Below are 16,762 nucleotides of genomic sequence, written 5' to 3'. Positions count from 1 at the left end.
ATTTTACAAATTAGTTTATACAAATATGTTATTTAAGCAATACTGGTGCATATATTAATTCATATAATGGAGCATTCCGGACATTCCTGTGGCATCTGTTCTCTATGTAGTTTCTTTTTTTATATATATGTATGTGCTTGTTTCTTGAATGTTTACATATGTGTCTTTAAGTTCCACTTTCCTTCCTTCTAGTTCTGAGTATCGGTATTTCATATTCTATCTCATCTGTCAAATGAAATGCATTTTATGTGAACTAGAAAAGCTTCAGCCTGCTTATTTGAATGATGGAAGACAGATATACTGCAGCTACAGAACAGCTTGAGTGTGAGAAAGGGAAATATGAGATTAAAAACAAGATCTAGAATTGACATTAGGCCACCAGTGTTGTAGAGGCCAAAGAGAAAATGCAGCATGTGCAGTTATTTTAGCAGCCTTTTATGTGTAAAAGGCACATATGAAAAAGCTGGTAGCCAGGTGGTTTCTGTGGGTAATGAACTTGTCATCTGTGAGGACTCTGTGAGAGTTTCTTTGTTTTGTAGGTTTTTCTTTTTTCTTTTTGCCATTATTCAATGCACCACCTTGGTCACTCTTCTCCCCGAAATGATTTCTCAAGTCTCTACTTGGCCGCTTGTTTTGCACCAGGAACACATTTTAGCTTCTCTCAGTGGACTCAAGGTATTGAATTGCCTCTCATTCAAAATAAATAATCTGCTCCCATAATGCTCTTACTGTGTATTCCAACAAATGAGAAGCAGCCAAAATGCTGTTGTAGCAAAGGGATTTTCTGTTCTTTTTCAAAAGCCATCAATAGTATTAGGCCTGCCAGATAAAAGCTCTGAGACTTGACTGCACAAGAAGGCAAGGTTAGTGTGAGGTATGGATTTGCCTCAGTCCTATTTCACTTTATTTCAGATTTCAGCCTTTTTTTCTTTGGTTGTGGGTAATGCCATTGGCTCAGGCTGCATACATTACTCTAGGTAGGGTTTACAGAATGTAATGTGATGCATTGAAGCAAATTTTTAAACCAAGAAAGAGCACACTGATTATTAATGCCACTACTGCTTGATTGTGCAGATATAATTGTTTGGAAATTCTATAAAAAAAGTAGGAAGGGTCATCAATTGACTTTGCAGTTGGTCTTGATTGGCCAATAAACAGCAGCTATTTAGATAATTTATCTGAAGTCACTTTTGATGTAAAAATGCAAATGTTACCTTTTGTATCATGGCGCCTAAATTTCTCCAGTCTGCTACATTATGAAGACAAGGCTGTTTTAGATTTCGAACCATCTAACTTTACATGTCAATATAACACGATGGGGGTATTTTTTTAACCCTATTTTGAAATATTGTGTAAATGTATTTATAGAGTTATAGAACCAATGTTTTGTATAACTCAAGTTGAGATACTTTATTTCTAAAAAGCCTTCTCAGAACCTCAGTTTAGTCAACAATGTGGCTTAGACAAAAAAAACTGATTTGTTTTAAAAATACTTTTTTTAATGGTAGTTCTGTGACTAACTTGACAACAGTGAGTCAACTGTTCTTTAAACTATTAAGACCAACTCAGTAACTATTAATGTAAACTTTGACAGACAGACATGTTTGATGTTCTTTGTGTGTTAAAATATGTGCATGTTATTCAATACAATTGCAAGCTGAATTGAGGATTTCATTTAAAAAACAAATAGATGAGATTTTCTTGTGTGTCTCATCTTGTATGCATGTCACAGTGGCGTACCACACTTTAAATTTAATTGTTACTATACCAGTCAAAAGCTTAGACATAGAAACTCATTCAAAATGAATAGCTCTGTCCAAATATTTGCTTGGTACTAGGCTTCTGTGAAAGGATGTGCGAAGTTCCATCTTATCTCTGTAGAAAGTATCTGTACAATTATCTTTTAGTTACAGAAGCTTCCTATTCAGGTCAGTTCATACACTTGAGTAAATCAAAAATGAGTGACAATGTCAGCATGATAATTCTAACATCCAAGCTCTTGGAAGATGTCAAAAATGAACCAAACAATGCTGATTGCATTTTCAAGATTGTCATTTGCCGAAGGAAAAAAACTTGCCTGTGGCTGTTTTGTAGCTTGTTTTTAAGTGCATGAAGAGCAGAGAGATGACAACTTTGTACGTTCCTCTAAAGTGCAGTGAAGGCAGTATTTTTAATTCCAAAGTCACATGAAGAATATTGTCTTTTTTAAATAAACAACCTGTCCAATTTCCATCTATAGAAAATAAATTCAACAGGAAATACAGAAGAGAATGCTTCACTCACTGATTCATCAACAGAGGAGAATCACTGACTGTTTGTAGCATTTTATAGCAATAGTTTTTAGCATAAATAGACATGTTTTCAAATTCTTCATTTCATCATTTCTTTGCCACAGAACTGACTTTGAGAACAAAAATGCTCCTTATTTTTTACATTTTATTGACCAAACAAAACTGATTAATGAAGAGAAACAAAAGACATTCATTTTCAAAGATGTGTTTACATGCTGACTTAGTTGCATTCCTGCTTGCCACAGAATTGACCAATTTCAGTCCACAGGAAAATGTGTTGTGAGCCAAAAGAATATCATCATTTTCTTTGTGATTGCATTCTTCTCAGAATATGTATATTCCACCTACAGTTTGTGCTCCTGCTTAAAGTCTTAAAAGTTGTGAGAAGTTTGAGTATAAATCATCATTCCACTTCAGACTTTTTGGTGTTCGATCAGACATGATGCGCAGCCTGCTGTATAGGCGATTCAGAAGGTGCACACAACGTGTGTTCTTTGAACAACAAAGTGGCAAATGATTGCCAGGAGTCCACATGGTGCTGCTTTAGCAACATGCCATGTCCATGTCAGGATCAAAGCGAACAGTGGAGACAATTTATGCTGTGCAGCATGTGTGACCATCACACGATGGGTGAGTGAAGAGGAAGTGAGTGAGAACACAAGTAACTATGCTCTGGAGATGTTGGCAAGAAGACTTCACTGTTGTTACAAGGCCTCACCAACTCTTCCTCTAGTCACATTCAATTATTTATCTAATGTCATTTGTGTGAGTTGTGTTTTGTTATAGGGCAAAAGGACAACAGTGGATACACTTTATGTTCTTGGGTTAAAGGAATCAAACAAGGAGAGGTGATAAAGCATAGTTTTGAACCTTACTCATTTGAGAAAATCTATCGCACAGTGTCTCTTGAAATGTTAGGACATGGGTTTTCAAGTATTGTTGTCAAAGGATGAACTCTTCTCAATTATAGATACCTTCAATGATCTTAAGGTTCAAATGTTATTGTGTCGTTAAGCATAGCTGCATTAAAGCAATTTTGATTTTGCAAAAATATATTCACTTGGCTGCTAAGAATAAACAACAGAGTACTGCTAATATGTTTAAGGACACATAAAGCTGTTAGTCTGACATTTTTGATGCATTAAATGGAGGAAAAAACAATAAAAGAAATCATGTATTTTCCACAGCTTCGTCTCAGGACTTTATCAGTGCCTATGTAATGAAACACATACTTAATGGGTCTGTTTAAAATGGCCTAATGGTGTTCTTGGTCTGTGTCCAAAATACTCAGAAAGGCAATACAGGAATAATTTAGACATTTAACTTTAGGCCGTATATTTTTGTCAAGGGCACTGATCTAATTAGAATTATTCCCTTATGCCGCTCACTAACTTTTCTTTTTGCGCTTTGGCTTTTTGGCTCACAACTGTTTGCTTTGATTTTGACTTCGCTGCTATCGTTGGTACGAGGGGAACTTGGCACTTGGAACAAAGATCAGTGATGAGACTCGTTGCACCTGTCAGAGCTGACCAGATCAGGTAATGAGGAAAGTCCCTTAGGATGTTAACGAAGCCATTAAGCACTCATGTGTGAAACTGCTAGGAAGCTGTTGTGTTAAATCGTAGCAGCCAAATTAAAATTCACTGCACATGGCCCTGAAATGTAAATATCCTGCCTTTGCAAGGATGAGCTGGCCTCCTTCTCCGTGCTCTAATCGGCTTTGAAAAGACGGTGCAAAGTGCTTAGGAATAATGCTTGTGCTCTGTGATAAAACAGGCAGCTTTTATTATAAACCTACAATAGGCATGCCGTGTTTGAAAAAGAACAAAAATATAAGCTCTGCACATTTTGTCCTGAACATTAAGTATAAATGGCTCTCATTCAGGACACAAGATGAATGCAACAGCATTTCTACAGAGTCATTTTTTTTGTCTTATCAGCGTCGTGACAATTCTGATCATACAAGCTTCAGATTATTAATTGATCATTATTAATTGTTATTTGGTTTATTTAATTAGGTTTTGAAACTGAAATGATAAAAAGACAGGAAAATTATTTCTTATCTTTGCAATTCAGATGGAGACTTTGCAATAGCTGTTTTTCATAACTACGAGAATGACCATGAAGAATGTGTTTATACGTCTTTGAGAGGCTACATGTGGCTATCAATCACATCAGTGCAGTCAAACAAGTTGACATACATATAGTCATGAGGGGGTATGTGCCTTGAAGCTGAGCATTATGACTTGTTTTTTTTTCTTTAACCATGAGATTACAATATAATCTTAGGGCAGTGAGTTCATGTAAAATGTCTTGACTTCAATTTAGATTCTGTAAGTGTCAAATTTCACTCAGAACGTATCATTTAATGTTGCTCAGTTGACTGGTCCTTCACATTTATTGCACCTTGCTCTCTGCTAATCCTCTTGAGTGCATAGCCCCCTACACATGGCCCGAGGGGAATAATCTCTCTCTCTTCATACCACGAGAAAAGTTGGAGAGGACCAAGTGCCTGGGGCTTCAATTCAGATGTGTTAAGATTGGTTTTGTTCCAGAAGATGTGCACGCTCCTGCAGACATAGTGAAGATAATTTCCATTTCAGTGTCTCTTGTCCCAGAAACTTGCCAGAGGTGCCCCAAATGATCTGACCAGCAACTCCCCCTCATTTGTCCACATTAACTTTGCATGTGTGATCTGTCCAATGATAATTGGGACAGGTTTATATTTAGCAGCACCTGCAATGACTTTGAAAAGCAAGGTGACTCTAACTAGTCTTTTGACTCTTGTCAACATTTCAGCTTAAAGCATTGTTCGGTTCTAATACATGAATCTGAGCTAATATATATATGTACAAACAAATATTAAAATATCTATTTTTTTTATTATTTGAGTTTCTGCCTAACTATAGAGTTTTTTTTTTCCAGACAAAATGCGAAAAAAACAAAACAACAAGAGATCATAAAAGATACAAAAACATTTCTGAAGGCGGGTGACCATAATAGCACTGTCAAAGAGTTGGATATGTAGCTGAACTCAAACTCTTGTTCTAATTATGTTAAACATAAAGCAACTAAGTGGTTGTCAAAGCTGCATGGTAATAATGTGGCCAACATTAAACAATGCTTCTCCTCTATTATGGACTCTGGAGAAACATGCAATGATAAACATGGCCCTTTATATTAATGCTATCCACAGTTGTAAAATCAATGTTAATTACACAGAACAATTTTTGTTACTGAGATTCGTTATGTAAGCTGTCACTTTATAAACTATGCATCCAACAGCAGTGCATTAACCCTCAGGATGAGTCAGTTCTTCACAACAAGTTTGTGGCAGGAAAATTAAAAGATGTGCTCTACTGAGATGTCAGTAGGATATGGAGATGTTGATGACTAATTTAAAATTCTGATATCATGGTTTTGTTTCTTTTTATCTAATACATTTAGAGTTGCTGAATTTTAATTTGATATGGTTTGAATTGTTTCTGTTTACGTAGATTAATTTGGTGATTAATTTGTACTATTGGCAACTAATACCTATTAGAATGAACCCCAAGCAAGCAGATACATTGCAAAGAATATGAACATAAAACTCAACAGTGAAGCCTTGATGTGCAGGGTTATTACATTCAGCCTTCAGGGCTGCTGTTTCACTAACACTTGTCACATTTTATTGATTCTAACGTAAAACATAACATGGTGAAAGCAGTGTAAGATGAAACGGTAAATGTGTTTGTGGGATGAAGAGTGTGACATGTTATCAAGTGTACAGACCGAAAGCAGCCCCTCGTTTTAAAGAAACAGGACTAATGGGCGAAGTCAATGGTGTTATCTGAAAGGTTTCAGTAAGAGTGATTCATAAGGTTTCAATCGTTTATGATCAAGCAGCTACACAAATCTAAACTATTTTACCATTTGTTACAAGGATTTGTGGGTAAATTCTCACGCCACACTACCTTCTTGCCATATAACCTTTTTTTTTCCTGAAACCTGCAGTGGCATTCCTGCTGTGTGAAACAAGTATATTCATTGAATTGATTGAGGAGCCTGCATTTTTTTCTCTTTTTCTTTTTTTTTCTTTTAACACATGGTTGGTTGTTTGAACACAGTCAAATCTGCAGCGGTAACTGCTGAGATGCTCACTATGTTTTACTTCCCTGTAATATAAAGCCCACTTACTTGCACACTTAAGTACATCTTTCTTTAAAGAAGGCACACCGGGAAAAGAAATGAAGGTATGTGTTTGTGGACAGATAGCCTGGGCTTACAGAGCAGTCTTATGAAAACAACCCTCAGTTGTCCTGCAAAGGACTATGTGAAAATTTGAATGTGTGGGTGTCAGGGCATAAATGTATAACAGTGAATGTGTTTTTCTTTCTTTAAAGCCCATGTTATTTATTGAGAATGACTTGTAAAAAATATCTAATTCAGGCTAGTTTTAGAAATATAAAAATACCTACTATTTTTGGCCTCATCAGATATAATTAGTGTCCCTTCGCTTTCGTTCTTTGTAAAACTGTTTGCTTGTTGCTGCTGCAGGTTACATAAATTATTTATTTGAGTGCCACATTTTGGAAACACCAACAATGCTAGTATCTGCTCTCTGGGACTTCGCAAAGAATCACTATTTAATATTGAAAAACTATAAGGTTAAGCCATGTCTCTTTACATACATGTTTGAATAGTTTAACAATGTTCACACTTGCATGAATGCTACTAACATTATAAGTATGCGTTGAAAAAGTAGGAGAGGGTATATATGGCCTACTGCACAATAAGTATGAGGTGTCGCAGCCGCTGTGTGTCTTCAGCATCATTTCCTGGGGACAGTATCATGTTACAGTGAGGGTAAAATGATTATTTTAAATGAAAGGTTAACCCTTTTCTTAGATTAAAATACAAGTTTTGACTTACATAGGCATTACAACTCTTTGACAAGAGAAAAAACGGACACAGAACAATATGTGTGAACTATATTTTTAAACCAGAGGAAGTGGAGGCAGCCAGAGCTAGTTGGTGAGTAAGCTTGTTTGGGGTCATGATCACATTTCTTATTGACAAATGTTGCCAAGGAAACAATATGTAAGTTTGTCCTGCTTTTACCTGTACATAAGCCCACTTCCTAAATACACGCCTAAAAATGTACAGACATACACATACACTATCGGAAGGTGCACCTTCCCAAGCTGTTTTTCGTGCACAGTTTGGAGCTTTTTTCTGCTGTTGGCTAGCTTTGAGTCCCACTGTGACAAAGTGCCAAAGCTGCAGGTCTGCATAATTCTCCCACCGTATGTGGACAAAGAAAGGTGGCTGCGGGTGAGGAGATGGATGGGGTAGAGATGGTGATGGACACAGGTAGCTTGGCGCAGCTTAGAGCCGCCATCCACCTGGCATTACTTACCATTGTCTCATCCTCTGATTTTCTGGCAAAGCCTTTGATTAAACTGGCGCTGAGGTGAGGATTTGGCAAGGGGAGGGTTTTACCTCCATGATAACAATAAGCCATAGATGGGGGAGGTGGCTGTTTGTATCATGCATTGTGGAACAGAATTGTATAATGGAGGTTCACTGTGCATTGTGCAGTCTTTCTTGAAAATATGTGATTTGTAAAAGGGCAAATGAGGCCTGCTACTCAGGTTTTTTTTTTATGCTAATCAATTCCATGGACTAGCTGAGTTGTCCAACAAATGTCCTCACAGTATCCTGCAGTTACTTTGTACTGAAGGATATAATTGAACCAGCCAAGGTTTTAAAGCATGCAGTGAGGAATACATCCCTATCATTTCTGGTTTAAGGTGAAATGTAAAAAAAAAGTATTCTCATTGCAAGCACATCCCAACAACCCTAATCATGACGAGGGTGCCCTGTATGGTGCAGAGCACAGGCTCCTGCCCTGACAGATTATCCGGTGTGAATGTTTGGGAATGATAATGAGATCAAAACACCTCAGTAAGCTGGGAAGAGAGTGAAAGAGAGAGAGAAAGAGGGAGTAAGAGAAAAGCCAGCAGGAGCAAGCAGAGAAGGAGGTGAGCGATAGCTGCGATAAATTGCAGAAGCAGAACCACTTGAGCATAAAATTAGATTTTACAAATGTGTTGTTACCTGACAGTCCTCTGACAGAGGGAATATCACAACATTATAGGGCTGCATGAGTACTACTAATCGTATCAAATAAATAAGAATTCCTCTCAGCTGTGATGGAGATGGATGAGATTCAGTGTGGAAAGTCAGTAACTTGTCAGGAGAAATAATTAAAATGGACTTTTTCACAATGGACTCAAACATTCAAAGCCCAAATGCAGTCTATGCAATGCTTAATTATGCTGTGTGAAAGCTGTACATATTAAATATGGCATTGAAAACAATTTCAATTTCACATTTTGAAAAAAAGCTTTCAGAAAATAAGAATGCAGTTTCTAATGTCTGTGATATTTTTCTTTTTGATCATTTTTTTTTCTTTGCAATATAGAGTTTGAAAATATCCAGCATAGCACAACTTGTTATTAGGGAGGCTTGAACATTCTTTATTAACTATGTATGTCCCTTCATCTAAAATAGATTTTTGTAAATGCTAAGAATTCCTTTAATACAGTAAAATTATGACTATAACTAAGAATACACTTGCCCTCAGTAGTTGGAAGATAGCAATTTTAGCTAGAAACATAACAATACATACATTTGCTATTAGAAAATCCTGTCAAAGTAAGAAATATAATGGATTGCTGTGAGGGATTTGAGGAAACAATTATTTATTACTGGTGCTTACAATAGTAAGTTAAATGCATCATTAAGACAACAATGATGACTGAATGAATCAGTCTGAATGATGAATAGAAGCTCTAATTCAAGACAGCTTAGCAGAGAGACAGTGTGTGAGAGACAAGTGACAGAAACAAGCTTTATCTGCACTACACTGCAAACAGAGAGAGCGTGTATGTGTGTGAACCCTTCTCACACTAATAAACAGCGAGAGGGGATTTATTCAAGAAATATTTTACCTGATGTCTATTGCTTCATATTACAAAAAGAGAAACTTGTTTATTCATTGAAGAACAGTAGTATACATAGTAATGTCAATGATTAGAGATGTACTCCCTACAACAATCAACCACAACATTAAAGCCACCTGCTTAATATTAGTCAGACCAAAATTTGTCTTTTCAAATGAATGGAAGCATGCTTGTACAAAACCGAAGTTCTAAAAGCCGGACTAACAAACCTACATAATGCAGTTGTGGAGAAAAAAACTCCTGCATGTTTACGCTCGATTAGACTCAGATTGGCCTTTGTACTCAGCACAACATAAAAGTGGATATCAATACAGCCATATTCCCAATAAAGCTGCTTTAATTCAAACATTTCTGTTACCTTTGCCAGATGGCTAAATGCTTCAGAAATTGTGACTGAAAATCAGCCCATCAAGAATATGTGCTGAACTTGCAGTCACTTAAAGCATTATGAGACTGTAGCTCTGCTATTATAAAATCCCAGTTTTATAACTGTAGTACTAATTTAAAGACAACACCTGTGCAGTGAATTTGGCTATGCTTACATGTATGATGATCGCCCACAGAGAAAGTTAGAAGAAAAATAATGTCTTGAAAGTTTTTTTTAGTCCACAGCGACACAATGTTGAACAAACTCCTGTCAATAACTCCGTTCCACTCCCATGCATGTACACTGGGACAATAACAGTGGTCCAGCTCAGCGTAGTTCAACTTAGCACTGCATGCAACCTTACTGATTGCGTAGGTTTTTTGTCTGTGGCACACTGAGACAAGACCTCTAAAGAATGTCTTGTGGTATCCCTGAACAATTGGCATCAGGTTGTTTTGATTTGGTGGGTTGCAACATGGGGTTTGTACCAAAGCATAGAAGCATTGACTATTGAAACATTGAGTACTGTGGTAAGACCAGACACTTTCCAAAAGCCTTCAACCAGTCAGTGCACAGTATCCAATTAGTTTGTGAGAGTAGCAATATAAAAATCTGCTAAGCAAACCTGTCCCTTTTAAACCATTGAAACAGACTGAAAATGTTTATAAAAATGGTGAAATACGGGGCAGAAACTTAGAAAAAGGCAACAGCTTTCTCTATTGATATGTCACACATTCAACATCTGAGTTTTCACATTTGTGAAGATGTAGTTTTAAGAATCCTGATGTTCCACTTACCAGAGATTTGTGTTAAATATTTATTTATTAAATCAGTCCAAAACGACCATACAGTAGCTTTAACATATAGAGTAGTTTATCAATTATATGGATGTATTCAGCCTTTGTGACTAAATACGTACACATTTGTTCTGTTAAGAGTGGACGTTTGAATGCTCAAAATGAAAAAATAAAAATCCCAAACTTCTTCAGTTCAGCCAAAATCAAAAATACGCTATTGACCCAACATCTTAACCAGTCGGCTGTTTGATCATGTGAGAGCCAGACGTTTCTCATTTTTCCCTGAGGCCATGCAGTTGGTAGAAAGCAGCTGCAGCACATGGCTCCAAAAACTGCCTCATTGTTGTGAATTTTTTGTTTACGTTTGCATGATGTCATAAGTCAAACAGAAATCTAACTGAGTCGCACTGTGCATTGATCAACAGTGGTTGTTCCTGGCAGATCTGGCTCATCTTGAAAAGTCTTATTTTTTAGGTACCGTGTGATGCATTTGACCGAATATCGTCAACGTGACGGACAAGCCTCAAGGTTTCCCAGCAGAACATAGCATTCTAATGACATCAGTTATTCCCTTCAACTTTCAATGGTTTTAATGTTGTAGTTTATTGATTTATTGCTGCCATTTTGAACAGTTTTATCTGTTTTCAAGAGGAAGCTTTTTTCCATTCTTTTTACACACTGAGAGCAGATTAGTCATTCAAAATAAAGTGTGCTTGACATCTTTGCATGCATTTTTCATAATTTTAGCCCTTTTAGAAAGCTACACCTACTGCTCATTTGTTTATATTTTGAGGTTGTTAGATAAACAAAATGTTTTTAATTAATATTAACATTTTCTCCAATGCTTAAACTTCTCAGGCTCTGCAGTTAATGATTAACAGATACATACTTTTTATGTTATTTACCACGTGCAGTGGTTAGGATTAAGGGAATCGTCCTCTGTTTTATATGTTCTGCTTTTTCAGTAAACAGATACACGTTTACTAAATCTAAATACACTAATATCAAATAAAAATTAACAAGAAAATTGGAATTTGAAATATGAAAACGTTTTTTTTTTTACAGTGACAACACAATGTTTCACAATGATTCAACAATAGACTTGGAGCATGAACAAAAGGCAATAAAAACAACCTGAACAAGCCACTAACCCCAGTCATGCTAGCACATACATGCTCACACTAACACCTACAAGCACCTTAGAGTCTTAACATTCCCCTGACCTAAATGTGTTCAGACTCCAAGATGAAACCAAGGCAGGTAGATGAGGTGGGGGACAAACACGTGCAGATATACTACAGCTAAGATCAAACCCAGAACCGTCTTGCTTTGTGGTGACTTTGTTAACTAATGAGCCAACATACTGCCAGACACCATTAATTAACCAGCACCCTTAATTTCCTCTCATGAAACTCATCATTGATTAAATGTAACAGATTTCTGGCTGGATTTTTTTCTTTGCTTTGTGGTACAAAATACAACTCTGGATAACTCCGCTGCTGGTCTCAGTATTGTATAACACTCGGTCCCTAGTGTTGTGTTGTTATCCATAATTACGAAGGAACATATTCTTTCAGAAATTGGCTGCATTTCTGAATCACTGTTTGCAGTGATTTGTGTGTGTGCTTTGTGCTGGTCATTGTTTGCTGCCATCATTGTGCTGTTGCACATCCAGGGAGACAGGAAGCTATTCACAGGAAGATTGGGAATCCCACCAGTGAAGAGATTGTACAAAAGAGCAACACTCAGAAATGCAGTGGGCGAGCACACACGTATCCAAGAGCATAATGAGCTAGTTTTATTGTTGGGCCTCTGAATTGGTTTGTCTGGCAGCAAGGAATTTGTTCCAACAAGCTCAATGCATCCTACAATATAAGATAAATAAAAATAAATAATGCAAGCATTCCATACATTCATCTACATATCTGTGTAAATATTCCATTTTATTTTATTGAATTCATGACCATAGGAAAGTTATGTTGAATACAAAAATATTAAATACGGTAGTACTTAACATATGGATAACAAAACCAACTTAAATACAGATGGTAGCTAAGCATAATCCTTTGGGAAATGCTTCTTTATTTAACTTTTTTTGCATAAGATCATTGTGCAACAAGTCATGGTATTCCCAATTGTGATCACATAATTTACATATGATTTTCCTTTAATGTCATTTTGCTACTTTTATATCTACCGTACATACAGAAATATTAGATATAAGAGGAGAGGTTATTATGTTATCTATGTAGAGTGAAAATACAGTACCTATTTATTCCTTAATGGTGACATTCAGTGGAAAGCAATTTCAATATAGATTACTATATATATATGTAATTTCAACTGAAACAGGCACAAGTAAAATTAATCTGATTTGGAGCCTTTCCAAAAGAAGTGAGTAGCAGCAGGTATGACCAGATCCTTGCTTGCAAGAAAATAATAGGAAGGTCATTGATCTTACCTCTCCTTGGCACACATTTCATGCTGCACAAGGGCAATGATGGTATTTTTTACCTCTATACTAAAAAGTTGAAATAGCAAAAATGACCTTGCCTCGTTTTTGAAGTGTGGTTCCTGCATTTATTTTAAGCACACGTGCAAGGTGATAAAAAATAAAAGAAAGAAATACCGATAGATGAAAACTGTTTGCTGATGTTTAAAGCAGGAACATGCAATTTAAATTAAAACTCATGACCTTCTAAATGAAAGAAAAAGGGAAAAGATTTTATTGTTTTTGGATGTGGTAATTGTCTAAAGACAACGACAAAAACATTCTTATTAATGCAGATATTGCATAAAAAACTAATAGGACCTCTAATGTTTTCTGTTTCATAGTTAGAAAAAAAGTGAAACAAACAAAAATGGCAAATGAAACCACTGGCACTGCTATTACTGTCTCAAAGTTACTTGATTTTGGTAAACTGTTCTTCTTCTACTTAGATCACATTGTTAAAGTCCTTAAAAACTGTTACCCACATGATTCTAACCAAACTAAGGTGGCTTACAGGCAGTCTGCCACTACATAACAGCAGAGAGTGGGTTCATGCTTGAGCATTTGCCTATGTTGTTTGCGGGTACATAACATGTGGGGCTTTCATGCTACTACATCGATTTTTGCAAGGGTACGTTGAGCTGAAATGTGGAACCTCGGCACAGCGTGTCTCTGTCAGTTCCTTTAGGCCCAGTAGACCTCTGCACCCACAGCTTCTGTTTAACATTAAAATCCAGCTTGATTTTCATTCAAAGCACACATTACCCACGGCTTTCATTTCCATGCAGGCCAAATGTTTTAATGTATAATTCATTACCTTAAATAATAATATTTTATCAACTTAAAACCTATGGCTTAGTCACATTTAGTTCAATTTTTTTAAATATTGGATGCAGTGACAGATAGGTAACAGATAACCAGAGTCTGTCTCATGTTGTTTAATTTGTTGTCATATTCTATTGTGTATTGACTTATTATCCCTCTTTTTTCTGTACAATGTCATTAAGTCAGGGTAATCTACTTTTATCTACATTTTGCAGTAAAATTTGAATCATCTGCTCTCTACATACATCAGTCTGTGGCTTTTGAATGGAGCCGATCCACAAAGTCCTCAAAGGACAAATTATGGAAACAGCTGCAATTAGTGGCTGATTTATATATTGTGGTAGGACCTTAGAGACTAATTAAAGGGCTTTGTGTTCTTGTCTATTTGAGACATGCTAATTTGAAGCCTTTTGACTGTGATTCACAAGAACAAATCTGAAATTCATGCATCCCATTTTGCACACGCCCACTGCAAATGCGAATACTCGGTGTAGTTGTTTAAATGGGAACTTGTAAACATCCAATCTCTGCATCATTAGAACAAATTCTCTGCAAAGCTAAAAGGAACAGCTTGTCCTTTATTTGATGGAGTTGCAGGATTGCACATTGCCATTGTGCTTATGGCCGATTGCTGAAAAAGTCAAAGCGAATTATCTGCAGGATTTTCCTCCCAAGGAACAGGTTTCCCTGTGTTTATTAAATTTGTGAAGAGTGCTTCTGAGCAATACACATTTTATCCTCTTAACAGTCAAATTACTATATACTCGAGCAATTACTTAATGTACTCTAATGAGATTTCCCCATGAAATGGAAGGATTCATTTATTTTAATGTGACGCATTCCATCGGGCAGCTTTATGCATCACATTCCCATTGCAATCCAGGGAGGCTTTGAGTCATACATAGTAAGAGGAATTTGGCTTTCAGAATTGCCACTTTGCCACAGCAACAGAGGTATATGATTCTGTGATCCAAGCACTGGGAATCTGTTCAGGGGCATCAGCAGGTCACAGCTGTTATTTTCAAGCTTAGCTTCCTGCAACCAGGTATTCTTTAGGATTAGTGGAATAATACCAGGCTGACAGGCCATGGGAGTGCGCAATCCAAGACATGACACAACAATAAAAGTGAATTTACGATATATCTACATGAATACAATCTAAGATATAAGTTCTTCACATGAGTCCTAAACGTAGCCATCCAAATTTACAAAAAAAAAAAAGAAAAATGTCACACTTGGTCCCTTATTAAAGGAATATCCGGTTGTGAATATGTGTGAGTAGCAACAAGAGTATGTGAACCTCTGAGGTTAGCAGTTATTTGTAGGTCAAATAAAAGAAGGTACGAGTAACCCTTGTGTGTCTAAAGAACAGGGTTCTATCAAATTCTGACCTTAAGAACATCTGTTTCTGGAAGTGTATGATGATTTCAGAGGATCTCAGATAAAGAGTTGCTGATGATCACCAGGCTAGAAAAGATTGGAAAAAAATAAAATTTCCTAAGATCAAGCCAGAAGGCTGTCGGAAAAAATATTATGTGGATAGATAAGACTAAAATATAACTTTCTGATGTAAATGATAATAACCTAATCCCATCTGTGCATGTGGGATGGAATGGCTTGGCATTATTGACTTCTGAATTATATCTGTGAATTCTTAGGGATGTTGTAAGAACGTGTATTCAATGAATCTCATACGAAAGTGGTTCATGCAATGTTTGAACATTAAGCATGTGAGTCCCTCTTTGAAAGAAGGTTTAAAGAATAAAGTTAATTATTTGAAAAGAGCTCACCCTTGGAGATAGTGTAAAGAGCCCAGAGGCTCAGAGTAGAGACGCTGCTGCTCTGCTTGAAAGGAGCCAATTGAGGTGGTTCAGGTAACTGGTCAGGATGCGTTCTGGAAGCCTCCTAGGGGAGGTATTTCAGGCATTTCCCACTGCAAGGAGGCCTTGGGGTACACCCTGGACTCGCTGGTGAGGTTATATATCTAAGATGGCTTGGATCCACCTCAGTGTCTCCCCAGAAGAGCTGGAGGTGGTGACTGGGGATATGTAGATCTAAGGATCCCTTCTTAAAGTGTTTGCAACATGGTCCCACATAAACAACAGTAAATAAATGGATAGATGGACATATTTGAAAGATGAGAGCAAAGGATATTCAGTTGGTTGTCAGCTGCAACTTCCCTACTAGAATTCACTACATTCTACTTACTGCTCCTTTAACAATTTACAAAGGGTAATAGTTGATAAAACACAATAGATTTCATAGATAGATAGATCAAACTTCTATCCTGCTTTTCTCTCCATCATCTGATTGTATGTATATATATGTATGTACAGTATCTCCAGCCACTTCCTTCTAGATACTAAAACCTTTAGCCTTTTCCAAAGAAACATCTGTCTGTGCTTTACAATACTTTGTAAAACCACAAAACTTACCAGAAAATGTCATAAGGTAATTCATGAAAACTTGACTATATAGACTGGAGAAAAGAGAGAACCAGTTAGATTTTTTTAAAAAAAGTATTGATATATCTGCCATTATGTTTATAAGCGTTTGATCTCTAGTGTGGAAAAATAGTTCTGAAAGGTTGTCTCTATACCTCAAATGAAAATTAAACTTTAGTCACACTTTGTAACTTTTGATGACAGAACTGACAGACGAGACATTTTGCTTTGTTACTGAAATGGATAATATGACGAGAGAGGACGTTGAAGAGCTACTCTCTCCATAAACCGATGTTCCTGCAGGCATCTTTTAAAAAACTGTCTTTCCTGTCTTCTTAGAGACAGGCCACAGGGGAACTTTGCTGTCAAATATTTGACAGTACACGTTATGTTTGTTACTTTACCAATTACACATAAACTGTGATACTAAGAACATTTTAGCTTTAGATGGAGCAGGCGCTGGCTTCAAGGGTTTTCAGATCAATTCTGATGTGTATCTCAATGAATATTAGTAAACCGTTCCAATATTTTGTCACT

The 16,762-nt window shown here is 36.6% G+C and overlaps 1 protein-coding gene across 1 annotated transcript in view; it reads left to right on the top strand.

Moving 5' to 3' along the window:
* grik3 (glutamate ionotropic receptor kainate type subunit 3) overlaps window positions 1–16,762 on the top strand; it is a 91,693-nt gene that overhangs the window by 33,922 nt on the left and 41,009 nt on the right. The gene's annotated exons all lie outside the window — the stretch shown is intronic.

This window comes from Leuresthes tenuis, unplaced genomic scaffold (assembly GCF_036924035.1).
Source record: "Leuresthes tenuis unplaced genomic scaffold, fLeuTen1.0.hap1 SCAF_10, whole genome shotgun sequence".
NCBI lineage: Eukaryota > Metazoa > Chordata > Actinopteri > Atheriniformes > Atherinopsidae > Leuresthes > Leuresthes tenuis.
This window is presented reverse-complemented; position numbering and strand designations above follow the sequence as displayed.